Source organism: Prionailurus viverrinus, chromosome F2 (assembly GCF_022837055.1).
Source record: "Prionailurus viverrinus isolate Anna chromosome F2, UM_Priviv_1.0, whole genome shotgun sequence".
NCBI lineage: Eukaryota > Metazoa > Chordata > Mammalia > Carnivora > Felidae > Prionailurus > Prionailurus viverrinus.
Genome location: NC_062578.1, coordinates 72,010,413 through 72,036,999, shown reverse-complemented (window position 1 = coordinate 72,036,999; position 26,587 = coordinate 72,010,413). Strand labels below are relative to the sequence as shown.

The 26,587-nt window shown below is 41.9% G+C and overlaps 1 pseudogene; it reads right to left on the bottom strand.

Annotated features, from left to right (window-relative positions):
• LOC125156213 (3-hydroxyacyl-CoA dehydrogenase type-2-like) overlaps positions 1–25,121 on the bottom strand; it is a 46,756-nt pseudogene extending 21,635 nt beyond the window's left edge.
• Between the last annotated feature and the right edge of the window lie 1,466 nt (positions 25,122–26,587).

The window sequence follows — 26,587 nt, the reverse complement described above, 5'->3', positions numbered from 1 at the left end:
GTCTTGGCTGATGTAAGGTGTTTGGTTTATTAGTATAAAAGCAGGGGTGAGGGGCGCCTGCATGGCTCAGTTGGTTGAACGTCCAACTTTGGCTCAGGTCACGGTCTCAAAGTTCCTGAGTTCGAGCCCCACATTGGGCTCTGTGCTGATAGTGCCGAGCCTGCTTCAGATCCTTTGTCTCCTCCTGTGTCCCCACTTCAAAAATAAATAAGCAGTAAAAAAAAATAAATAAAAGCAGCAGTGAACTTTGATGACTTTTAAGTAGGGGCATTTCAAGGATACTGAAGGGGAATCGGTGAGCCTGTGGAGATCTTTCATATCTTATTATGGAGACGAAATTGTCATTTTTGGTCAAAGTTTAAAATTTTCTCCTTCCTTAAAAAATAAGAGTTAAGAAGTATTAGATGGGGGTCTAAATTTCAAACGGACACTGTAGATAAAGCTGCTAGCCTGGCACCTGTTCCATAAAAGGCTTTCAAGAAAAGGCAGCTGGGAAGGTGACCACGATGAAGGTCATTCTCTTGCCCATGTGGGACAGCTCGCCTCTCACCCGTCAGAAATAGAGGGCAGACTAGATATTAGAGCCTGCCCTTTTCTCTCACGTTTCCTAGTAGTTCTAATCCGTACGTTTCTCTTCCTACTTCTTCTCTCTCTTCCCTCCAGCTGAAGCCCTAACAGGAGTTCCAGGTAAGCCCTGAGAATTTCATGTGGAAGTCATTTTGCCACTGGTATATTATTTAGCTTTCTAGGAATACCTTAACTTGGGAACTGTGTAAGGTGCTCAGCAGGTGGGACTGGGCATTATTTCCCCTGAGAGACTGCATGATGGAGAGCTGTGAAGTCTGGGAACCTCCAGAAAAGCTATTGGTTCCTATCTCCTATATGCACACAGGAAGCTTCCAGTAGAATTTTGGAGAAAAGACCGTGAAAAGCACCAAAATGAGGTGATAGATGTTTGAGAGGTGTCAAAGGGAAGTGATATTTCTGATGCAAATTTATATGGCTTTTAACTATTTTCAGCTTTATTTGCTACTCCCTGTAGCATTTATTTACTTTGTGGGTTTTAAATGACTGATCAATGTGAACTTTATTTGGACTTGTGGTCACAGATTATTTTGAGTGCTAGTGAATTTTGGGGGAGGATTACATTTGAAAGATAGACACAATATGCAAATCCTCAGGTCCTGTGTACAGTAGAAAGAAAGGTAGGAGGCGAGGAGGAAGGAAAGGAAATAACATTTTGTGTATCTACTATCATGCAGGTGTCTAAGCGCTTATATATATTAGCTTGTTTAATTGCCACAGAAATCTGCTAACTTAGACATTTTTGTCCATTCGTTACAGATGAAAAAGCTGAGGCTCAGATAGGTTAAGAGACAGCCCAAATTTACACAGATAGGAAGAAATAGAGCTGGAATTTGATGTGATGGAGTAGATATCCATGTTGTTTCCATTGTCAATTTGGGAAGTCATTTGGGTACCATGGATTTCTATACCAAATAGTGAGAAATGGCTGTAGTTATCACCTTTTGGGAGGAGTTAATATTCACTGGTTTTGTATTCCTCCCTTTGAATTTGACTAAGGTCACTGGGACTCTCTGAGTTTCAGTTTTCTCATCTGTGAAAAGATGTGACTGGATGAAATTAGTGACTTAAAATTTTTTTTTATTTGTATTTTTTAAAGTTTTTTATTTTTGAGAGAGAGAGAGAGAGAGAGAGAGAGAGAGAGAGAGAGAGAACGAATGAACGAATTGGGGAGGGGCAGAGAGAGAGGGAGAGAATCTCAAGCAGGCTCCATACTGTCAGCGTGGAGCCAGATATGGGGCTTAATCTCACAAACCGTGAGATCATGACCTGAGCCAAAATCAGGAGTCAAACCCTTAACCAACTGAGCCACCTGGCACCCCTAAATTTTTTTTAAATTTCAAATTCCAGCATACTTAACTACAGTGTTATGTGAGTTTCAGGTGTACAATACAGGTTCAGCAATTCCATATATCACCCAGTTCTCATTGCCACAAGTGTACTCCTTAATCCCCATCACATGTCCTCCCCCTCCCCACCAACCTCACCTCTGGTAACCATCTGTTTTGTATAATCGAGAGTCTGTTTCTTGGTTTGTCTCTCTCTCTCTTGTTTTTTCCTTTGTTCGATTGTTGTGTTTCTTAAATTCCACATATGAGTGAAATCATGTGGTATTTGTCTTTCCCTGACTGACTTATTTCACTTAGTGTTATACTCTCTAGCTCCATCCAGGTCATTGCAAATGGAAAGATTTCATTCTTTTTTATGGCTGAATAATATCCCATTGTTTATATAGACCACATCTTCTTTATCCATTCGTCTCTCAATGGATACCTGGGTTGCTTCCATATTTTGGCTGTTGTAAATAATGCTGCAGGAAACATAAAGGTGCATGTATCCCTTTGAATTAGTGTTCTTGTATTCTTTAGGTAAATACCCAGTAGTTCCTATTTTTAACTTTTTGAGGAACCTCCATACTGTTTTCCAGAGTGGCTGCACCAGTTTGCATTCCTACCGGTGGTCCAAGAAGGTTCCTTTTTCTCCACATCCTCGCCAGCAGTTATTTCTTGTGTTTTCGATTTTGACAGATGTGAGATGTGAAGTGATATCTCTGTGGTTTCGATTTGCATTTCCCTGATGGCAAGTGATAATGAACATCTTTTCGTGTGTCTGTTGGTCACCTGTATGTCTTTGGAGAAATGTCTGTTCATGTCTGCTGCCCATTTTTTAATTAGATTATTTGTTTTTTGGGTGTTGAGTTGTATAAGTTCTTTATATATTTTGGATACTAACCCTTTATCAGATAGATATGCCATTTGCAGATCTTTTCTTCCATTCTGTAGGTTGCCTTTTAGTTTTGTTGTCTCCTTGCTGTTCAGAAGCTTTTTATTTTGATGTAGTCCCAATAGTTTATTTTTGCTTTTATTACCCTTGCCCCCGAAGACATGTCTAGAAAAATGTTGCTGCAGCTGGAAAGTAGGGATTTTTAAGTTGTGATATGTAGAGTGCCAGGTCACCTTCCAAGGAACTCAGGCTACTAGGGGAACAGATGTTCACATCGGAGAGGTTGTGGGGGTGGTGGTGAGCTTAATGGCTCCCACCTCAGAAAGAGCTTATCTCCTTCTATCTCCTTTATATATTAGTCCACGTTATACTTTTGAAGAAAGGATTTCATGGCCAATGAAGATAAAAAGGGAAGGGGACAAATAGTGAATGCTACCTGGTTTGCATCTTTCGCCCTTGTTATCATCCACGCTCCTGGCAATAAATCTGAATTGACAAGCTTTAGGTCTCAAAGCCTGGAAGCTCTTGAGAGGTTCAAACAGTGAAAGCTTGTGACCATCAGTGGACTCATTTCTGTGAAGAAGAAACATAGCTAGGAGGAGGTAGAATGTACAGGAGGAGAACTGAGTTGTTCACTGGCTCTCAGTCAATTTGCTGAAAATCCATTTGCCAAAAGGCAATTCACCAAAGCATCAATTCCCTGTAAACCTGTTAAGTGAAAATAATTTTGCCGAAAAGCTCAACTGGCGTCATTCCCTGAAAACTGTGAAGCAAATATTTTAAACCAGATCTAGGACGGTTTGCTCTGTTTCCTAGGAAGGGTGGATGAGTTTTGCTTAAGGACTATAGCAGAAGCAGGGCTTGGGGAGGGGAGGGACTGGGGCGTAAGGCTGCAAAAATAGCAAAGTTGATAAAATTAAAGTCTCATTTTCAGAATACAAAATGTTGATTGTTTTGAAAGTTCAGAGACAAATGTAAAATGCAAGAGAAACTGACATTCAAATTAGCTGGATTAACAAATCCATATAAAAAGTGTGCAGTGACATTTGGAGGTTTTTTTTTCCCTTCTTGGCTATTACAAGTAATGCTGCTATGAACATTCATGAACACTCATTTTTCCTTCTTTAAAAATTTTTCTTGTAGACAACTTGCTTTCATTCCTCTTGGGCAGATACCTAGGATTGGAATTGCTGGGTCATATGGTAAGTTTATATTTAACTTTTTAAGAAACTGTTAATTGTTGATCATTGTGGCTGTAACATTTTACATGTCACCAGCAATGTATGAGGGTTCTCATCTTTCCGCGTCCTTGCCAACTCTTGTTTTATCTGACTTCTAGTTTCTAGCCATCCTACTGGGTGTGAAGTACTATGTTATTGTTTTGATTTGCATTTCTTAGTGAATAATGATGTTGAGCATCCTCTTATGTGCTTGTTGGTTGTTCCTGTACCACCTTTGGAGAAATGCCGATTCAATCCTCGGCCCATTTTTCAATTGGGTTGTTTGTCTATTTATTATTGAGGTGTAAGAGTTCTTTATAGTCTCCAGGTACAAGTGCCTCATCAGATATATGATTTGCAAATATTTGCTCCCCTTCTGGGGAAGTCTTCTCACTTTATTGATGGTGTCTTTTGGGTCAAAGAAGTTTTCAATGTTAAGTCTGATTTTGCAGTTTTCTCTTTTGTTGCTTGTGCTTTTGTGTCGTGTCTAAGAAATCATTGCCTACCCCACAGTCATGAAGATTTTTCTCTTGTGTTTTCTTCTAAGAGCTTTAGAAGAAGAAGAGTTTTAGCTCTTCCATTTTGGTCTTTGATCAACTTTAAGTGAGTATTGGTGTATGGCGTGTAGGTGTCCAAATTCATCTTTTTTGCAGGTAAATAGTCAATTGTCCCAGCAACAATTGTTGAAAACATTTTCTTTCCTGTTTAATTTTCTTGACCACTTTGTAAAAACAGTTGACCATAAATGTAAGGTTTATTTTGGGGCCCTTAGTTTCATTGATTTATATGTCTGTCCTTAGGTTGGTACCTCACTGTCTTGATTAGAGTAGCTTTATAGTAAATTTTCAAGTTGGGAAGTGTAAGTCCTTCAGCTTTGTTCTTAGTTTTCAGTATTGTTTGGGTTTTCTGATTTCTGCAAAAAGAGCTAGCACAGCCTTGTTTTCCTTTGACAAATCCCACTTGGTCCAGGTGTTTAATTCTTTTTCTGTGTGTCTGTATGGTTTGCTGATATTTTGTTGAGAATTTCTTCATTGCTTTTTGGCTAGTTTTTTGTTTTCACTGAACTATTTTCTTTGTGCTCTTAATATTATTCTCACGAGGAAGTGGGCGAAAAACAAATGAAGATTCATTGAAGGTGACCATGTTGGAAGAAACTTTTCTATAATACCCATGTGCTTTGGGACAGGATGGAGGTGGGGGTGAGACTAAGTCATAATGTTTCACAACAACCCCTCAGTCCTGGGCTTTCAGATAGCATCCTATAGTGTGTACATGCAGGTGGCCTTTGCCTACAGGAGTTAAGCAGAAGATTTTTCTTTTCCATAAAACTTTGTTTCCATTACTTACTATGGGCTCGGTCTTGCGTGCTAGGTACTTTACACGTGTTATCCAGTAGAATCCTTATTCACCTTGAAACACGTGGAGGCCAGATAACTTGTTCAAGGTTGCCCAGTGTAGAAGCAGCAGGGCAAAGATTCAGGGCTGCTGCATGTAAAACTTGTGCTATTCTCCATGCTATGAAGGGGAACTCTGCTTTCTCTTTCCCTCCCTCCCTCCCTCCCTTCACCTCTCCCTCGCTCCCTCCCTCCCTCCTTCTCTCTCCTATTTATTCAAGTCACATTTATTGAGCCCTTACTATAATAGTAAAAATTAATATTATGAGCTAATATTTATTAAGCACTTACTATGGAGCAGAAGATATGTTTTCTCCTTAATGATTATGAGTATATTTAATTCTTATAAATACCCGTGAAGTATATTCTTTCATTGGTTTCATTTTACTGTTGGGAAAATTGATGTATCAAGAGTTTACATAATCTGTCCAAAGTCACAGAGCTACTAAATGATGGAATGGGGAGTTGACTCCAAGTAAGCTCTTCAATGATGCATGCTGCAGTTATAAAGAAAATATAACAAATACACTAGGCTGATAATGGGTAAATGTTTTTAAATGCTGCTTAAGAGACTGAAGAAAATGATCAAAGTACGCACAAGCTGTCTGAAATAACTAACTGTGCTCACAGAAGCAGTGGAAGGACTCTCCTAAGAATATGGTAATTGGTCATGATTTTATTTTATTTTTATTTTTGAAAAATGTTTATTTATTTTTGAGAAAGAGAGTGCGCATGGGGGAGGGGCAGACAGGGAGGCAGAGGATCTGAAGCAGGCTCTGCGCTGTCAGCACAGAGTCCAATGCGGGCCTAGAACTCATGAACTGTGAGATCATGACTTGAGCCAGGTGCCCCTGTTCATGATTTTAGAAGAAGAGCAGGAGTTTGCTAATGCCTGGCAGGGGCAAGGAGAGGTCAAGTACTTCAGGTGAGAGGAGCTGCATGGGCAAAAGGCAGAGAGATGAGAAGACGGCGAAGATGGCCATCATCTTCCAAGCGTGGTGAGAAATTGAGAGCAAAGCAGTGCAGGACTGGCGGGGGAGCAGTGAGCAAGCCCAGGAGCATCACTGGTGCCAGAGCTGGGCTGCGAAAGGCTCACGCCGACGTGTCAGCATCAGAGCACCATTTCTGAGCACAGGAATGACATGCCCACGGTGGACTTAGAGCAGATCCCAAGGCAGTGGCCAGGAGATCAGGGGAGCAGAGCCTGGCCATGGCCGGGGAAGAGGAAGGAAGTTGATACAGGGGGAATCTCATTTCTTACTCTGACAACACCGTGTGAATCTGGGACGGCTACTTGTTTCTATTTTGGGGGAATAATGAAACAAATTGTGTACAGGATTTAGAGGTGGGTTCAGTTGGCTTCCATTCCTAACTTCCCACAGCTTGGGTGTGGTGTGAGTCCCTGGGCTGATCTCATTACCTGTCTTAAGGTAGGTTTCTGGAACAGAGATAGAAGTACCTGGCTCTTGAGGAGATGCTCAGTATAAGGTAGTTACATGGCATTATCTTCAAGTACTTCGTATTTACCTGGGATTAAAAATACATGGTGTGTGTGTGTGTGTGTGTGTGTGTGTGTGTTTTAATAGCTTTATTAGACTATAGTTTACACAACATAAAATTCACCCATTATAAGTATCCAATTTATTTTAGTAAGTTTATAAAGTTAGGCAACCATCATCACCACAATCCATTTTGAAACACTTCCCTCATTCCAGAAGTTTTCTTGTGCCTGTTTACAGTGAATTGCTGCTCACTCCCACCCATAAGCATCCATGATCTGACTTCTGTCTGTATAGATTTGCCTTTTATAGACATGTCTTACAGATTAAACATGTTAGTCATTCTAGACATTTCATGTAAATGATATATATAGGGTTTTTTTGCATTTAGCTTCTTAAATTTTGCTTAATATTTTTGAGACTCATCCATGTTATTGTGCATATCATAGCCTGCTACTTTTAGTTGCCAAGTGGTATTCAGGCACATATGTGGATAATACTGCATTTTGTAAATGCGTTCACAAACTGATGGGCATTTGGATGTAAAGTGTATTTTTGTACACCATTGTGTGCTACTAGATCACCAGAACTTTCAAATTAACTGAGATTTATTTTCCTTTGATTAAGAGTTTTGAAAAAAGCAGATAACCATGTGGCAAAGACCATATGAGAGACATAGAAGGGAAATTTATTGTCTATTCTATCTAGCCACGTCTTTATCACCTACGTATCTATCAATCATCACTGTTTATTTTAGCATTCAGGAGCAGAGGAGTAAAGTAGACATGTCTACCTGTAGCTCTCAAATCCTTAAAAAAAATTCTTTTACTTATGTGATATCTACAGTAACCACCCCCCCCCCCCCCGCCCGCCCAGCTGCGATTTCAGGTACCCACAAGCAGCCACCTTCAGCCACCTTCAGGAGGCAAATCATCCTTCTGACATATCGTCAAAAGGTAAACAGTAGCCTAATGCTATGTGATAATGCCTACGTCATTGACCTCACTCCATGTCATCATGGAAGCATTGTATCATCTCATATCATCACAATAGGAAGGGTGAGTACAGTTCAGTAAGATACTTTGAGAGAGAGACCACATTCACATGACTTTTACTATAGCATATTGTTATAATTTTTCTACTTTATTATTAGTTTTTGGTGTTAATCTCTTATTGTGCCTAATTTGTAAATTGAACTTTATCACATGTATGTATGTGTAGAAAAAAATGTAGCCCATATAGGATTGGGCACTGTCCCTGGTTTCAGGCATCTGCTGGAGGTCTTGGAACTTATTCCCCGCAGGTAGGAGGGGACTACTGTATCGCTGAGTTGTCAATTTCATTCATTTTACTGTGGCTGCTAACCATCATGGTGGTCTTGTTCACTTTAAGAATATTTTTCACAATAAGGTCGGAAACTAAAAATACATTTGGTTGATGCAGAGGCAAGATGGAAATGAAATCCACCAGAATTCTTTTCTTTTTCATACTTCAGGCTAGTGGTATTTTGACTAGAGTAAGGAGGAAGCCTGTTTCCCTCCATCACATGTGGCTTGGCTCTGCTTGCACCCGTCACCCTGTTTTGAATTTCTTGTTCGCTTGTGTGTTTCGTTGATTAGGCCTTTACTTCCCAGGGGGTTAATTTCTAATTTTTGTAAATCTGACCCATGGTGCGGTCCCTGACAGGGTAGATTCTCAGTGAAGTTTGGTTAACATGTCGGTATGTGCTAAGTAGACTGTTTTAGAATTCTGAGGTTTGTTTTTGTAAGCGGTGGCTATTTTGAATGTATTCTAGGTGGGTTGAAGTGAAGGGCCCACTTCCTGGTCCCATCTACAATTTCTACTGCTATGGTCAGTTATTAGGAAGAGACACCTCTTGGTTCCCTTCATTTGCCCAGGGGAGTTCAGTGGGAACCGGCCACTTCTCACCCACTAGCTTTCTGTGGCTAAAGAATCTAGATCCCTAAATAGCCTGGTCTTTGTGCACTGGGCTTCTAAAGCTGGCATCTGTTTTTCCCTTCAGATCGAAAACTTTGCACTCAGGTCCGGTGCATGTGATGCCCGGCCTCTACTAAGGAAGACCTGAGAAAGAAGTCAGATTTCAACACAACGGTGACAACAACCTCTTTACTTGTCTATATCCTCAGCCCCACCCAAATCCCCTGATGGCTTCCGTGCCCTTCTTCACGAGGAAGCCAGAGTCATCTTTTCAAAGCTCACATCTCCGGCCGTACTCCTCTTGAAACTCTCCAGTAGCTTTCTTCTTCCCCAATAGTCTAAACTGCTTGGTTTAGCAACCTACTCACTTCCAAAGGTGACTTCTGTCTGCTTCTCTAGTCTCATCTCTGGCCCCTCACCTTTTATACCTTTGCACCATGATTACTCAGAGGCTAAGGCCGAGGATGTGGGTGTCTTGCTTACAATGAGAGGATGTGGGGATAATGACGAATAGTATAAACAAACCACGTCAGTAATGGGGAGCCAGTCTGCCAGATGTGCCATATGTCCCCCCGAAAGCCAAAGAAGGGAGACAGGACTCTTGTTTTCCCCTCAGTAGGCTTCAGGTCCCACGTGCCTCTCAGAGCATGCTGTCCCTCTCAGTTGCTAACTACCTCATGTTTCTCAAATTGCGATGTGGTCCCAGCTCTGTGCGGAAACTGGCGGTGGTGGGCTTTCCTGAGAGGCCACAACGAAACTCCTTCCAAAGGGATTTTCTAAGGATAATTTTGACTGTCTGCAGGTTTCATTTTTTTTTTTTTTTCGGTGCTGACTCTGGATCTCTTTAATGGGTAACAGTCCCCTCCAGTATCAGTGCAGGTCTGTAAGCTTTTCCAGGCTTGCAGCATATCCCTCCCTGTGACAAGTCCTTCTGAGTTCTCGTTATTGGCTCACATTCAAGCCTCATCCCACACAGACTCCCTGGAAGCTTTCTCTTTTCGTCCTTCGACTGAACTTAATTACCTACCTTTCTGGGCTAACATAGCAGCTTCTGTGCCTGAGAATCTATTAGGAGTGGTGAAGGGTTGACTTTATAATGCTAACATTCCTTTTGTACTTATTGTTTGAAACAGATCTTTCTGTCACAAGTGGATCTGTTTGCCCTGAGAGACAGTTTTTACTGACAAGGCAGAATGAATACTTAATTAGCTCTTTTCAGCAATTTCCAAAGGAAGGTGTGCTTTAATGACCACCTCAAATCGTGGCAAATGAATTTGTATTCCTGGCTTTCTCTGGGGAATCATTATGGACACATGGTTTTGGTAGGTCCAGTGTGTTTCAATCCTTTATAATCACTGCTTCTTTTGGTGCTCCGCTGTTCACAACCCGGGGCAGCATGAGCTCCTTCCTGCTGGTGCTTGTGTCCTTTGGACATACCCAATTACTATTTGGAAGCTTCTTTGCCTTTGAACATGACAGCGTGTTCCAGGCTCACCTCGTACCTTCCCTGATCCAGTCCTGAAAGCAGCCAGTTCTCCAAGAAACTCTGATTTTACGGAGCATAATCTGAGCATGGGGGGTGAGTTTGGTGACAGGTGATGTTGTGGGTAGGCAATTTCAATGGGCTAAGGTAGATAATCCACAGTCATTAAAACCATTCATTCATTTAACCATTGTCACTTAATTCCAGCATTACTTCTACAGTTGATGTTTTATCCTGTAATTGAATCTTATGTTTTCCTAGACCATCATTAATATAATTCCTCATTTGCTTTATTGTGCAGTACAAGAAAATAGTTTCAAAATAACAACACGAATTTTGTTAATAACGTAAGGTAGGTTTGGTTAATGTTCTTTGTAGTTCTTTTTGTCCATGGAGCATATCCCACCATAGATGTTCAGTCAAAGTACTGTGGTCAGAGCATCTTGGGGGGAAAAATAATCGTTTTTCTGTGTGGTTATGTTACTAAATTGATATATGGTTAGATTTATTTTTCTCGGTTTATTTTCAGTTTTAGAAGTGCTTTTAAGAATTAGCTTTATTTTTAATAGGTAATGAACTGACATTATTCAAAGGGCATAACGGCCTAGAAAGGTATATACAAGAAGGTTTTCATCTGTCTCTTTCCCCTCCACACATCCCCTAATGTGTTTCCTGTAAGGTGACTGCTTTTGTCAATTTCTGATTTATAATTCCTCTGTTTTGTTGTTATTGTTGTTTTGTAAATGTATGAAACATAGAGATTCTTACTTTTTTCTTCCATAGACAAAAGGTAGCATATTATAGCTGTTCTTTACTTTCCAAATTTCACTCAGCAATATACCCTGGTGAACTCTCCATATTACTATGTAGAGAGTGTCCTCATTTTTTGTGTGTGTGTGTGTGTGACCACATAGTACAGTGGCCCCATGAGCAACATGGATTTGAAGTGTGTGGGTCCACTTATACATGGATTTTTTAAAAAAAATAAATAGGGCACAGTACTGCAAATGTATTTTCTCTTCCTTATGATTCTTAATAACATTTTCTTTTCTTTAGTTTACGTTATTGTATGAATTCGGCATATAATACATAATAGCATACAAAATATGTGTGTGTATGTGTATACACACATACATATACCACATCTTCTTTATCCATTCATGACTTGATGGGCATTTGGGCTCTTTCCATACTTTGGATATTGTCAGTAGTGCTGCTATAAACATTGGGGTACATGTGCCCCTTCGAATCAGAACTCCTGTATCCTTTGGATAAATAACCAGTAGTGCAATTGCTTGGGTAGTTCTATTTTAAATTTTTCGAGGAACCTCCGTACTGTTTTCCAGAGTGGCTGTACCAGTTTGCATTCCCACCAGTGGTGCAAAAGAGATCCCCTGTCCCCACATCCTCGACAACATCTGTTGTTGCCTGAGTTGTTAATTTTAGCCATTTTGACAGGTATGAGGTGGTGTTTCGTTGTGGTTTTGATTTGTCTTTCTCTGATGATGAGTGATGTTGAACATCTTTTCATGTGTCTGTTAGCCATCTGGATGTCTTCTTTTTTTTTTTTTAATTTTTTTAACATTTATTTATTTTTGAGACAGAGAGAGACAGAGCACGAGCGGGGGAGGGTCGGAGAGAAAGGAAGACACAGAATCCGAAACGGGCTCCAGGCTCTGAGCTGTCAGCACAGAGCCTGACGCGGGGCTCGAACTCACAGACTGTGAGATCATGACCTGAGCTGAAGTCGGATGCTTAACCGACTGAGCCACCCAGGCGCCCCCCATCTGGGTGTCTTCTTTGGAAGAGTGCCTATTCATGTCTTTTGCTTATTTCTTCACTGGATTGTTTGTTTTATTGGGGTGTTGAGTTTGGTAAGTTCTTTATAGATTTTGGATACTAACCCTTTATTCGATATGTCATTTGCAAGTATCTTTTCCCATACCGTCAGTTGCCTTTTAGTTTTGCTGATTGTTTCCTTTGCTGTGCAGAATCTTTTTATCTTGCTGAGGTCCCAATAGTTCATTTTTGCTTTTGTTTCCCTTGCCTCTGGAGACATGGCAAGTAAGAAGTTGCTGAGGTCGAGGTCAAAGAGGCTGTTGCCTGTTTTCTCCTCTAGAGTTTTGATGGCTTCCTGTCTTACATTTAGGCCTTTCATCGATTTTGAGTTTATTTTTGTGTCTGGTGTCAGAAAGTGGTCCAGGTTCATTCTCCTGCATGTCACCGTCCTGTTTTCCCAACATCATTTGCTGAAGAGACTGTCTTTTTTCCATTGGTTATTCTTTCCTGCTTTGTCAAAGCTTAGTTGGCCATATGTTTGTGGGTCCATTTCTGTGTTTTCTATTCTTTCCATTGATCTATGTGTCTCTTTTTGTGCCAGTATCATACTGTCTTGATGATTATAGCTCTGTAATACAGCTTGAAGTCTGGAATGGTGATGCCTCCAGCTTTGGTTTTCTTTTTCAGGATTGCTTTGGCTATTCAGGGTCTCTTCTGGTTCCATACAAATTTTAGGGTTGTTTTAGCTCTGTGAAGAATGCTGATGTTATTTTGATAGGGATTTCATTGAATATGTAGATTTCTTTGGGTAGTATCGATCCGTGCTTTTTAATACCAGATTGTTTTAAGGAATTTAATCTGCCACTATTCCTTTTCTGAAAAAGAAAATAGAAACAAAACTAAACTCAAACACCAAAATACCTCACACTCTGTTGTGATCATTGAAATAAATGAACACACTTTTAATGAGTGTTGCAGTGCCTTCTTAGGTTGAGTTTGCCCTCAGGAAGGGTACGGTCCACACTACACCCAGTGACCTGGTCAGTGGTGTCATTGTGGTTTTGATAAGCCCTATGAGAAGAAATGAAGGCTGAGGTAGAGGCATCTAACAGAAGGACGTGCCCTTGTCATGGTTTGGGGGAACACTTTTCTGTGACATTTGTGGGAGACCTGAAAGATGGCTGATGTTAAGATGGAGAAGTCCTGAGTGGGCAGAGGGACGGGGCAAGAGAACTATTCAGAAAGAGGAAGTAAAGTTTGTGGATTCTGAGGTCAGGAGAGTGGTTGTTGCAGGTAACAAAAAGAAGGTCAATGTGGCTGGAGCACAGAGGAGCAGGATGAGAGGTGTGTGTTCCTGCCAAAGAGATATGCAGGGGTTAGTTCTTGAAGCGGCACCAGGAGGCACCACATTTTCTGAATCTTTTGCTTTTCTCCATGATGCCTAGAACACAGCTGGATAGAGTTGAAAATAACTACATTATTTTTGAGTTAACTGGGGTAGGTCATTTGAGCACCAGTTTCTTGGGTTAAGATTTTGGACTTGTAATGCCTTAAATTGGTATGGGTTCATTAGGGGGTGATGCTGTCTAAGAATTGTCTTTAACACCATCCTAAGACAGCATATAAACAAATATGCAGACAGTCTTGCATTTGAAGCGTGTTAGAGCTGGAAGACCTAGGATCACCTGCTGTGATAGTCTAAAACACTAGTTCTGTTTGTGAAGTACGGGAAGTTCTGGTGCCTCCAGGTATGATCTTTCCATGTCTTGTCCAATTTCATCCTTACAACAGCTCAAGGAGGTAAAAACTAAATGGGTGAACTTGTCTTTCTGTCCCCTTAGCAAGATGGACTCTCCCCATATTGGTGTGAATGGGTAGAATGATCACTTTATTCTCCCCAGGAGTGAGCAAGTCAATTTTTTGGGAAAGAAGCCAAGACCAACAAAATTACCACTCAGGTTATGGTGTGAAGGTCTGGTAGCAATGTAGGGAGGATTATCTCTATGGGAGATGTATACCTTGATGGCTTATTATCACCACACCATCATCGCTGCTACTACATGACAAAAGCAAGCAGTGTTTACCTAGTGTTTCCATCATATCTTGACACCATGCTAAGCATGTTACATGGATCAACTCATTTCATATTCACAAGCATTCCAGAAGGTAAGAACTGTTGTATTCCCATGCAGAGATCATGGAACTTGGCCACAGCAAGGCAAAATAGTACCAAGTGCAGTCGTAAGCATCTCCCCAACGATAGCTTATTTAACACTTACAACAATGATATATGTGCTGGGGACCCCTACCATGTCTGTCCTGTAGGTGGGAGAACTGGGTCCCACCGTTGATAAGCTGCAGGGTTGGCATTTGGACCTCGATCATCCTAAGCATGCACTCAGCCTTCACAGCACCAGTGCTACAGACATTGTGGGGTGGGAGGAGGTGAAGCCTTCCTCTTCATTCCAACATATGACTACCATGGTCTGGTCACCTCACTGGTCTGAGCTCAGTCAGTCTCCTTATGTCGGGCTTCTGTGCTCCCTGTCTGGTTGATTTGTTCTGAGGATCAACAGAGGTATAGTGAAAATCTGTAGCACTTGACTGAGTGTTTAAGGGGTCCTGTGCCAAGTTGAGTCCTAGCTCTGCCACTTACTGTGACCTCATCCAAACATGTGGAACTCTCTGGACTCTACTTGCTCATTTCTGTGACCCCTCAGAGGTGCATGCTAGCAACATTCCATGAAATTATAGTCAACAGCTAATAACAACTCTTTGTTCTTCATGCAGTCTGATTTACTTTCCATGTCTGTTTTATGAAACAGTACTGCTGTGATATCCACTTGACAGATGAGACTCCTGAAGATGGAGAAATTTAGGAAGCTTGCCAAGGCTCTCCCTTGCTATGTACAGGAGCCAGGATTTGAACTCAGGCAGGCCTACCTCTTACCTGGCCCAGCCAACACCAACATCTTTGAAACCAGGCAACTCCAGGTTTGAATCCATGCTCTGCCACATACCAGATACATGTCAGAATAATTTACGTGACCTCTCTGAGCCTCAGTTTGCACATTTGTAAAATCGTGGTCACTGGGAGGATTGACAGAGATGGTCTATGCAAATGCCAAAGTTCAGAGCCCAGCGCATAATCAGTGGCTAACAAATGTTGGTTCCCTTCCTGTGGGAATGTTGGCGAGATCAATTGCTCCCTGAAGGCTGACACAGGAAGTGCCTACCTCAGTCCACCCAATGAGACTTTGAGGAATTAGGTTGGGCAGCTTTAATTGATCATCTTGTAATTTCCACAACTGGATGCAGATCAGCTGCACTGTATCCTAGACTAATTACGTTTGTCATTCCACCGGGCCTGAAGAACACATTGTTGTATCTTTGCTATTAAAATGGGGTTCATCTAATTAAAGCCACGGAGTTTTGCAAACAGCCTATGGTGTTTTAATTCCAGCAGGCTGTATTTAATCAGAACCATTGCCTATGTGCCTACTGATTATGTTTCTTTGGGATCAAATTCTGAGCTTAATGTGCCATAGGGTTGCACTATTGACTGAAGTGATGGGGGACTAGTCAGGGAGATTACAGTAGTTTGCTGGGAGCTGAGTGGTTACTATTTGCATGGCTAGTTATCTCAGCATTTATTCTTACTATTTAAAAAAAAAAGCCTTAATAGGTAGGAGAAAATTATTGTCTTTCCCCCAGTGACTTGGCATACATGCATTTCTTCATTCATTTGACACTGATGTATCAGAGCCTAGTGCTAGCCAGGCACTGTATTAGGTACTGTGGGACAGTGATAATGCTTAAGAACTGATTCTTTTTTTTAAGTTTATTTATTTACTTTGAGAGAGAGAGCATGGGCAAGGGAAGGTGAGAGAGAGAGAGGGAGAGAGAGAAAATACCAAGCAGGCCCTGCACTGGCAGCGCAGAGCCCGACGTGGAGCTCGAACTCACGAACCGCGAAATCATGATGTGAGCTGAAATCAAGAGTTGGTGCTTATCTAACTAAGCCACCCAGGTGCCCCAAGAACTAATTCTTGATGTCGAAGGGAAAAAAGGTCCCACAATATGGGACATTAAGAATAATGCAGTGAATCACAATGTTACCAGAAACCTGAAATTAAAAGTTGCTATGATTTATGGCCCAAAGGGAAGAGTCCTAGGAGGCTGGAGTTAGCCTGTAGTGGGATGAAGCTCTTACTTTTATATTCTCCAGCTGTGTGCCCTTGGACAAGTCACAACTTCAGTGAGCTCCAGATGCCCTGATTGTAGGATTGGGGTGACAATGCCTACTTCATAGTGTTGTTGTGAATATCTGGGGAGACAGGGTATGTAAAGTGCAGGTGTTAATACTGCGATTTATATGCTCATTTCTACAGTATCAGTGTTAACTAGGTGATGCTGGAAAAGTTAATCAATCCTAGAGGAAGATATACCATCTGTTTAACTTCTGCCATGTCCTAAGTGTTGTCCTAAATTTTGCCTAAACTATCTAATTTAGTTTTCATAATAACAATATGAAAAAATACTAGTTTTAAGTCTATTTTTCAGATGGAAATACTGAGGTGAAGAGACAAAGTGACTTTCTTTTCTTTTTAAAAAATTTTTTTAATGTTTATTTTTGAGAGAGAGAGAGAGTGAGCGAGCAAGGGAGGGACAGAGAGAGAGGGAGAAAGAATCCCAAGTAGGCTCCGTGCTGTCAGCACAGAGTCTAATGCGGGGCTTGAGCCCACCAACCGTGAGATCATGACCTGAGCCGAAACCAAGAGTTGAATGCTTAACCAACGGAGCCACCCAGGCGCCCCCAAAGTGACTTTCTTAATATGACACTGTTACTAAGTGGCAAAGCCAGGATTTGAACCCTGGCAGCTGGCTCCCAGCTCCCAGCTGGCTTGGTGCTAACCACTATGCTGTGCTCCTCCTGCTGTGCAGTGAGGGTGCAAGTATGTATGGCCCCTTACGTTGGTCTGGTGCTTCAGATAAAAAACCTGTATTATCTGACTCTTTAGGAAAGTCACGGCAAGTGTTACGATCTCCACTTGACAGATATGGAAACTGGAATTCAAAAAGTTAACCTATCTGCCCCAAGTCACAAAGATAACGTGCCCCAGAGTGTGGTATTCACTTTATTTTTATTTTAGCAAATTGAGATACTTCATACATTATTTGATAGATTGTATTTTCATTTAACTTTAGTTGTGGTAATTTTACTGTATCGTAAAGCAATTAAAGAAAAACCATGACTCGTATAAGGTACAAAATACTTTATGAATACACCTTAAGTTTTAAACTACTTCCCCGTTGGACTTTTTGGTTTTCACTTATTTGGGAAAAAGGTATTAATTTGCTCCCACTAACAACCTATTATATACGCCTAGATCTTTATCTCGTTTAATGATTACTTCCTCAGAATAGATTAATTCTTAGGAGTGAAGTAACTGGGTCAAAGGTTGTGAACTTTTTGCCTATTACTGAATTGTTCTCCAAGACCGCTAACCACGTAAGGCATACGTGCTTTGCTGAATGAAAGAGACAAGCTGTGCGTGAAATCCCTCCTGTATTAGTCTGGGTTTGGCCAGGAAAATGAAACCACTCCCTACGAGTTTTTTAGGGAATAGAGTTTAATATAGGAATTAGGCCTGCATGAGTGTGGGAAGGGTGGAGAAGTTGAGGGTCTGGAGGGCTGTGCTGGAAGTTGGGAAAATCCATCACTAACCACATCATCCCAGGCTGGGTAGAGAAGTCAGAGCCCATGGAGATGTCGGAGAGTCTACACCACAGGTCACCATGATTGCCACCATGATTGCAGAGCGGGAACTTATGGGCGGGTGTAAAACGTCACTGCCTCTGGCCACTAGGGTCCCTGGCTTCTGCTTCACTTCTGCCTTCCACATTCCCCATGAGTTCTTCCCTTCGGCAAACTCTAACTCCGAACTGCCTAGTAAGGAGATTCTAGGAAATGCAGTTCATATCGTAGAAGGATTGGTGCTGGTACTGGCTTCTGACGGTCCATGATGCCTTCTTTTCATAGGCTCGGCAGAACTTGATGGGGCCTTTTACTGTCCCTTGCAAATACGAAAGGGAAGAAGTGATTATCTTATTTTAATTTGCATTTTTCAAACTTGTGAGTGTGACTCTTGTTTTTCAAGTAGTTATTGGTCACCTATTTATTAAACAAATATCTCTGAACACACAGTATAAATCAGCTATAGTTCTGGGCTCTGGGGAAAACTTGATGAATAAGGCAGGCAGTTTCTGTGCTCACGAAACTTAGATTCCAGGGCAAGGAGATTAGAAAAAGGAACAAACAAAGGAACAAAATAATTTCAGGTAGTAATAGATAACATAGGGAAAAACTGTGGATGACTTCGAAACGAGTAAAAGAGGTCACTGAATATCCTGTCAGTGAATGTGGAGTCTCTGGAGATTATTTGATACTGTAGGTGGGGGAGGAGTCTTTGTGTCTCTTCAACGAAAGGCCATTTTACAGCTGTGTAGAGAGAGAAGTTGTAGAAAACTGTTAGTAAGGCAGTGAATTTTCGTCCATAAATATGCAAACTGTGTCTGATGGAATGCATTCGATTATCACCTGTCAATGTGGAACATTTTTGCCAGTTTGACGTCACTTTATAAATTGATTTTAACATTCTTTAGATGAATATCCATGTGTGGCACTCGGACTTCTCTGTTGCACTGGTTGTAACATTTCACCGGTTACCTCATGAGTTTTTGAGTTAAAGAGGATCTCTGATACATGTTCATTTTATATGTATAGGAGAGCCATGATCATCTCTGATATTAAAATGTATAGCAGTTTGGAACACATAAGTGAGCATGGTAATTTCAGATGGTAATAAATATCATCAAGAGAACGAGATAGGCGTTGTTCCAGTTGGTGACTGTGGGGAGCATGCGAGGCTGCTAATTTGGAGTGGGTAATCAGGAAAGGTCTTGCTGAAGAAGTGGCATTTGAACTGAGACTTGTGTATCCATTCAAGGAGATGTCATGTGCAGGCAGGAGGGCAGAGTTCCAGGCAAAAGGAACAGCTTGTGTAAATGTCCTTAGACAGGGACAGGCTGTCATGTTCAAGAATCCAATTGCAGTGAGTAAGGAGGTGAGTGGCAGAAGGTATGATCAAAGATGCTGGGAGGGCCAGATCACGTTGGGCTGTGATGAGCATTTAGAATTCTAAGCTCCATGAGAAACTATTGTGGTTTTGCACAGTAGTTGTGTAAAATGATGTGAAGTGTCATCATGTGATTTGTGTTAGGGAATGAATTTATGTGTCTTCTTCTACCAGCGTTCCATTCTCATTTACCTCCTCAAATTATTATTGAACTTGACATTTTAATTAGCTTATCAAGTCTTACCATGAATAAAAAAATAATATTATTTTGATTAATTGTAAACCAGTATAATCATGAAAGTAACACATAACCATTGGAAAAACATTTGCAAAATAAAAATGCATCAGGGAGAAATAAAAACACATTTAGCTTTTGGAAACGTGTATACACACACACACACACACACACACGTTTATATTTAGCTCATGTAATATTTTAAACTTCTGTAGTATCTCAGGGTCTTGGCCCCCTTGAACCAGCAAAGGTAAGTTACAAGACATCTTCTAAGGTAACTGATCTACTAATATTGAGCAATTTACAAAGTTTTCCCGTGGCATCTGTTCATCGGGGAACAGCAGCTAATAGGTACTAACATGCAAGTGGCAGGTGCCAGAGACACCTGAGGCTTTTGCCCCAAACACAGTTCATTTCAGGTCACACATCTGCCCTTCCTTCCTCTGAGACACACCCACTGGGAAGGCTCTTCTGGCCTGGCAGCCCCAGGAGCAGGTGGTAACCTTCTACGCCCACCTCCCACCAAGGAGTACATCTGGGAACTAACCAGTGGAAAGTAAGCTTGTACAAAGGAAGCAAGAGGAAATTCAGTCAAAGTGCCCAGAGGCCTGTATGATAGGAAGCAGGAAATAGGCATTCTTTTCCTGGGCTTTCAATGAAATAAAGGTCTCTTCTTAAAGATTGCTATTTATGTCTGTGGGGTTACATGCCCCTAAGATTGGGACATGGGGTCAGAGAAAGGCCTCCTTTTTGGGTGGACGCTACCCTCATGTTATAATGAATGAGAGCAACCAACGAAAAAGGGACTGATAGCCTCACAGTGAGGTCTCTGGGTCCAAATTTCTTTTGATGAACATGATGTGGGGAATAATTCCAAGGGACATTTTTTTCTGGATGATCTTTCTTTGTATGTAGAAGGAAAACTTTTTAGGTAAAGGGGAGACTTCAGCATTGAGGTAACTTGGGAATCACTGAAGTGTAATTGAAAATGACCAGACCTTGTGGTCAGGACTGGAACATAATTATGAAAAGCTGTGACTTTAGTATTCTAACATGGGGTTAAGAGCCTGGGAGTCAGGCAGACCTAAGCTTAAACCAGCTTTGCTGCTTAGTGGTTGCATGATCTTAGGCAATTTAACTAATTTATCTTTTCTGCTGGCATGACAATAGAAGGACAGAGTCTGCACGTACCCCAGGGAAAAGGAACAAAGTCCTCAGAAATTAGCAAGGTTCATGTAATCCCATCTAGGAGAGAGGAACCCAGAAGAGAGTTGGCAGAGACATTCCACAGGCTCCAGGGACATGGGTTTCATCGTGGTAGGGGCAGAATGAATTCTTTAGTTAGGACAAAACATTCGGAACTACAGATACCATTCATTGTTATGGCTAACTCTGTCACAAGCTACTTTCTTATTACTAATTCAGTATTCTAGGAATTTTCACATGGGTAAAAATGAGTGTCTGGAGAGTTGACTCAGATAATCTGGTCGCTGGATTGCCTTAAACAGGCTGAATAATTTGAAGAGTCTCGGTTTTCCTATCTGTAATTTGGAAATTATATGTATTTCCCAAAGCTTCTGTGAGGATTAAGTGGAACATGGGTGTTTATCTAATTCACCTTCTTTCTTTATCAATGGATTAATTTGTTCAATTAACAATACTGTCTAACAGACACTGCATCATGCACCTAGGACTACAACAATGAGCAGAAGAGATATATAGTCTCTGCTTTACTTCTTTCATGAGACATATTCTACAGGAAGATAACATTTAAAAAGTCATTCAAAGAAACATATTAACAGGGAATTTTTTAAGGGCTATGAAAGAGAAAGTAACAGGTACATTGACAGATTCCGTTTAGATTTTGTGTAGAGGTGGTCAGGTAAACCATTCTCTGAAAAATAGTAAGGCGTTAAGCTGATGATTGAGTGGTATTAGAAATTAACCAGATGAAAAGTTTTGTGAGTGGTGCAGAGAGCATTTTAGGAATGGGAGATGGCCTGTTCAAAGATCCCAAGGTGGAGGAGACTTACCAGCCACAGTGGAAGTGATCCAGGGGAAAGGTGTCTCTGTAGGCTTGGAAGTTTCAGTTCCATTATCCCCTTTAGCACGTGTGCCATGAGCCTCTATTCAAAGGCCCCAAATCACAAAGTATCCTACCAAAGATATCTGTCTTTCTCTTCACCCATGGTTACTCCCTGAAAAATAGTGAATTGGCTTCTTAGGCCTTGGAACTTGAGTTGCTAAACTGGGGTGATTGAATGTTCTAGTTTGTTCAGGACAGTAAGCCCTGGTGTCTGCACATTATCCCCGAGTAATTATCCATAGCATGTCCTTTCTTTCTGAAGTGTGTCGTGCTTTGGGTGATTAATTGTGTGGTCATCTGACTCTTACAACCCTTACGACCCTTACTTAACACATGGGATTTGGCCCCGGCCTGGGAGAACGCATTCATTGTGTTTTCTGGAGAGATGTTCCTTTTTGTGATAGTTCCCTTCTTTGGTCAGTTGGGATTGTATTTAAAGCTTTGAGAATGATATCTGTTCAGACAGTGGCCATTAAATAGTGTCAAGCACTATTGTGGTGGTCGTCATAATCTTCTGTGGGGATAATGATTCCTGCTGATAAGGGGGGTCCGCATATGGGAGAGCCACCAATCACCCAGAATGTTTACCTTTTTTGTAGGAGCAAAGGAAATAATTTTTGGATGGCTACTCTAAGCCAGCCTTTGGGCTCGATACTCCTTATGCATTTCAGTTCATCAGTGTTTCTTGTTGTTGTTGTTGTTTTCGTTTTAATTTTTTTTTTGGTGAGAAATAGAGACTTTATTAGGCACAGGGGGTGACTGCTGGGCAGAGTTACCAAATGGCTACTGTGCTTCCTCCCAACCTGCAGAACAGGGGAAGGAGGGGCAGAAGAGCACGTGTTTTCTCTGCCCTCTCCCCTCGAGGCTGCATGCAGATGGCCCCACCCAGCGGGATGACCTCTCCACTGATGAATGGGTTCTCCAGGACAGCTTATACCAGATGAGCATACTCGGCGAGACCACCCAGTCTGCTGGGGAGGGGCGCTTGGCTGGCCAAGAAGTTGCATAGTTTTTCTGGGAGGCTGGTCGGCAGCAGAGTGCCAAGTAGGCCGGGAGCAGTGGTCACCACTCGGATGCCCATGGGAGCTGGACACTGAGCAGTGAGCAGCATCATGCCCACTATGCCCCCTGTGGAAGCAGAGGAAGCAGCTCGTTCAGCCTGGCCCTCAAAGGCAACCATGCCGGCAGTGTTGATGATGACACCGTGTTGGCCTCCCTGGTCTGGTTCATCCAGGCCCATCTCACCAGACCTCAGGTGCATCACATTGAAGGTGCCCATGAGATTCCCACTGAGAACTCACTGGGAGTCCTCCAGGGTGTGGACCTGATTGTTCTTTAGGTTGTATGTCTTGATGGCCACCGCAATGCCTACACATTTGACTGCCGCATCCACATGGCCAAACTTTTCTTTTGCTACAGTCAGAGCTGCTCTCACGTCCTTCTCCGAGGTCACGTCAGCTGGGGCAAAGGCACAGCTCTTCCCTAACTTCTTGGCTTGGGCATCCCCATTAGCGTTGGGCAGGTCCAGAAGCACAGCAGTGGTCCCTTGTCCTGTCAGTCTCTCCGCTGTGGCCAGACCTAGACCAGAGGCTCCTCTGGTTATTAGAGCAACCAGGCCCTTCATGCTCCAACATGCCGCAGCCATCTTTATGTCTATGTTTCTAGATATGTGGCTTCCTCCTCTTGCTTGTCATTCTGGCTCTGGCCCTTATTGACTGGGTGACTTCAGGTAGATCACTGACCTCAGTGGACCTCAGTTTGCTTTTGTGGAGGAGGTTGTTTAAAATGGAGGTTCACATTCAATGGAGGTGTCAGAGAGTAAACTCAGAATGGCATTGTAAGGAAAGCTATAATTTTATTGTTCCTTTTGTCTGAAGAAAGAGTGCTTGCAGAATAGGCTTTGAGATCATGCTCCTGAGACATCACTGCCACCTCCAACGTGATGCTTTGTAACCATGTGCAAGACACCCACACCAACTCTGTCCATGAATCATACCCAGGGGTAGGAGCTTGACCACGGAGCCAGATAGCACCACTGGCCTCTGGTTTCACATTCTGGATTTAGAAGCTGGGCAAGAGTGAGAAGTGGTTTTTCTGCTGGCTGCCCTGTTTTTGCTTTGTCTTCTCCCTCTAGCACATGACAGGATCTGGCAGAGGTAGTGGTCAGGGGAGCATGATGGGGGAAGTAACCTTTTCTCTCATTGGGGGAGATTTGCTCCATTGAAACATGAAGTGCAACTTCACACGGCTGGGCCCTTGCTGGCTGGCAAAGGGCAGTGTGTTAGCGAACAAAAGTGTTCTTATGTTTTTGTCAATGGAAACTAAGTAAACCGCAGGAAGAGATGACAGTACCTTTCCCACTTCATTCACATGAATGATAATGAACTCCATTGTACCGAAAGCCTTTGGGCATTATCTGATGCTGCTATTTCTGCTGGTCAGAATGTGCACATCTCCCGCATGACTCAGGGTCGCGTAGTCTCTTTCCCACTGGGTGACTCCGAGAGCTTAGCATTCTGCAGAGTCCGAGCTCCAGCCTGGATATCCAGCCCCTCCAAATGAGCATGGCCATGTGGGCTACAAACCTTCTGACATGGGAAGTAGTTCTAGTGGGCATTTAGATTACAATGGGCTTTTCTTATGGTTTTTAAATATATAGTGGCTTTTTGGCAAATGAAATTCTCTCTCTCTCTCTCTCTCACACACACACACACACACCCCTCAGTGATCAGAATTTCCAGTGAAGCAGAATTTATGAAAATAATTCTGTAGGGTGAAGGGAAAGTAGCGATATTTAAGTATATCCCATGCTACAGACCCTATGCTAGATACTCCCCAAACACTCTCTTGTTCCCTCCTTACCAAATCCTCTAGGTAGACAGATGTTATTATCCCTACTATATTGGCGGGGACACTTAGGTTCAGAGAGGTGAAATTATTGGCTTAAGATTATCACAAATAAAAAGCATGGATCAGGAAACTGACACTAATTGAATTAATCAGTTACATGTATGTTATAGATCTTTCCTCACTGGCTTCTCATGGTAACTTTATTATTATCCCTATAGATGAAAAAAAGAAATCAGAGTTCTATGAGACATTGTTTAATGTCACATGCAGGATTGGAAGCATGTTTTTTTTTTTTTTAATTTCTTTCCCTGTATCACACTGTCACATGATTGGTTCCATTTTTGGGAACCAGAGGCCATTCATAAGCCAACAGGGTTATCTGAAGGAAGTGATCAGAAGGGAAGCTGGCCAGGGCTGACTTAGCATAAGCTCTCCTACCTCTGTCAAAAACTGTGTTCAAGGGGCACCTGGGTAGCTCAGTCGGTTAAGCATCCGACTTCTGCTCAGGTCGTGATCTCACGGTTTGTGAGTTGGAGCCCTGCATCAAGCTCTGTGCTGACAGTGCTTGATTCTCTCCCTGTCTCTCCCCCACTCATTCTCTCTGTCTCTTAAAAATAAATAAACATTAAAAAAAAATAAACTGTGTTCAATCATGTCTTTATGCCCTTAGCAAACTTTGAAGACCTCTTATGCACAAAGCATGCAAAACAATGATTTTAAAGCTTGTGTAACAGGGGTGCCTGGGTGGCTTAGTCAGTTAAATGTCCGAGTCTATATCTCGGCTCAGGTCATGATCTCACAGTTTGTGCGTTTGAGCCCTGCATTGGGCTCCGCGCTGGCAGTGTGGAGCCTGGTTGGGATTCTCTCTCCCTTTCTCTGCCCCTCCCCAAGCTTGCATGCTCTCTTTCCCTCTCTCAAAGTAAATAAGTAAACTTTAAAAAAATTAAGCTTGAGTAACAAAAGATGATACATGTGTGTTCACTATACTGAGGCAGTAAGCAACGTAGTACAGTTTTGAGTCATGCAGTTTTGAGAGTGTTTCAGATATAAGGAATCGTTCTTGGTAGAAATGCACTTGTCACCAGGTCAATTTCCAAATACAGGGTGTAGAACTTAAAAAGAGAAACTACCATCTATCAAATACTAACTTGGAGTTAGGACCAAGCTGTATGTATCAGCTCTACGTGTTATAATAACCTTGAATATAGGTGTTATTTTCACATTGTCTAAGACAGAAACTTGAGACAGAGAGATTAAGCAACTTGAAATATCAGATCTTCAGCCAGTAATAGATGGAGCCAAGACTGAATGAATATTCATTTGTTTCAGAGTTTACGTGCTCTCTACTCCCATGGCCTGCTAATGTGTGCATAAATGAAGCTTACCCCCTCAGCTCAAATTTTGAGTCTCCTCATTGGGCTTTGTTATAAAACCCATGAGGTATTTTGTAGCAGTCTGAAACAATTAGCTCTCAGATCGGGGCTAGTTATTCACCTATGGCCCAGTGACACTAATTTTATTTAAAATTTTAGGTTGTGACCCCATTGAAAGGTGAAATGTGTCTGTGCTGCGTTTTCTCTGTAAGAGTCCGAAGTCCCTAACACATCGTAGGTACTTGGGAAGTGTCTGTTTAATATAATGTGACTTTTTTTTGCATAATTGCTTTGTTTTTTTGTTTTTGTTTGTTTTGTTTTGCTTTTTTGGCTAAAAGAAGACTAGAAACAGGCACCAAGAAGGGAGGCACACTTAAGACCACAAGATGTAGCCATTAGCTGGAAGGAAACAGAAGAAGAAAACTATGAAAAGTAGATTTATGATTTCAGAAGGGTTGGAGCGAATAACCCCAGGGATATCAGTAGTCTTAGTCACATTCTGCCTTACCTTTTTCACAGAAAAGATGACGTCTGTTCACACTGGGATAAAGAGAGAAGATTGCTCACTGCAGGGCTGACCGTCCTTGGCTTGTAGCCAGCTCAACCCTGTCCAGCCTTGCCACGTATCAAGGGGATTAAACTCTCGGCACAGCTGTCTGGTGTGCCTCAGCACATTGGTTAGGAAGTACCACCTTAGTGCCACAGAACTGTGCAATAAAGGGTGATGTCTTTGCTTCTGTAACCTAGTGCCTCGTGCTCAGTCAGCCCTCAGAAATGTTTGTT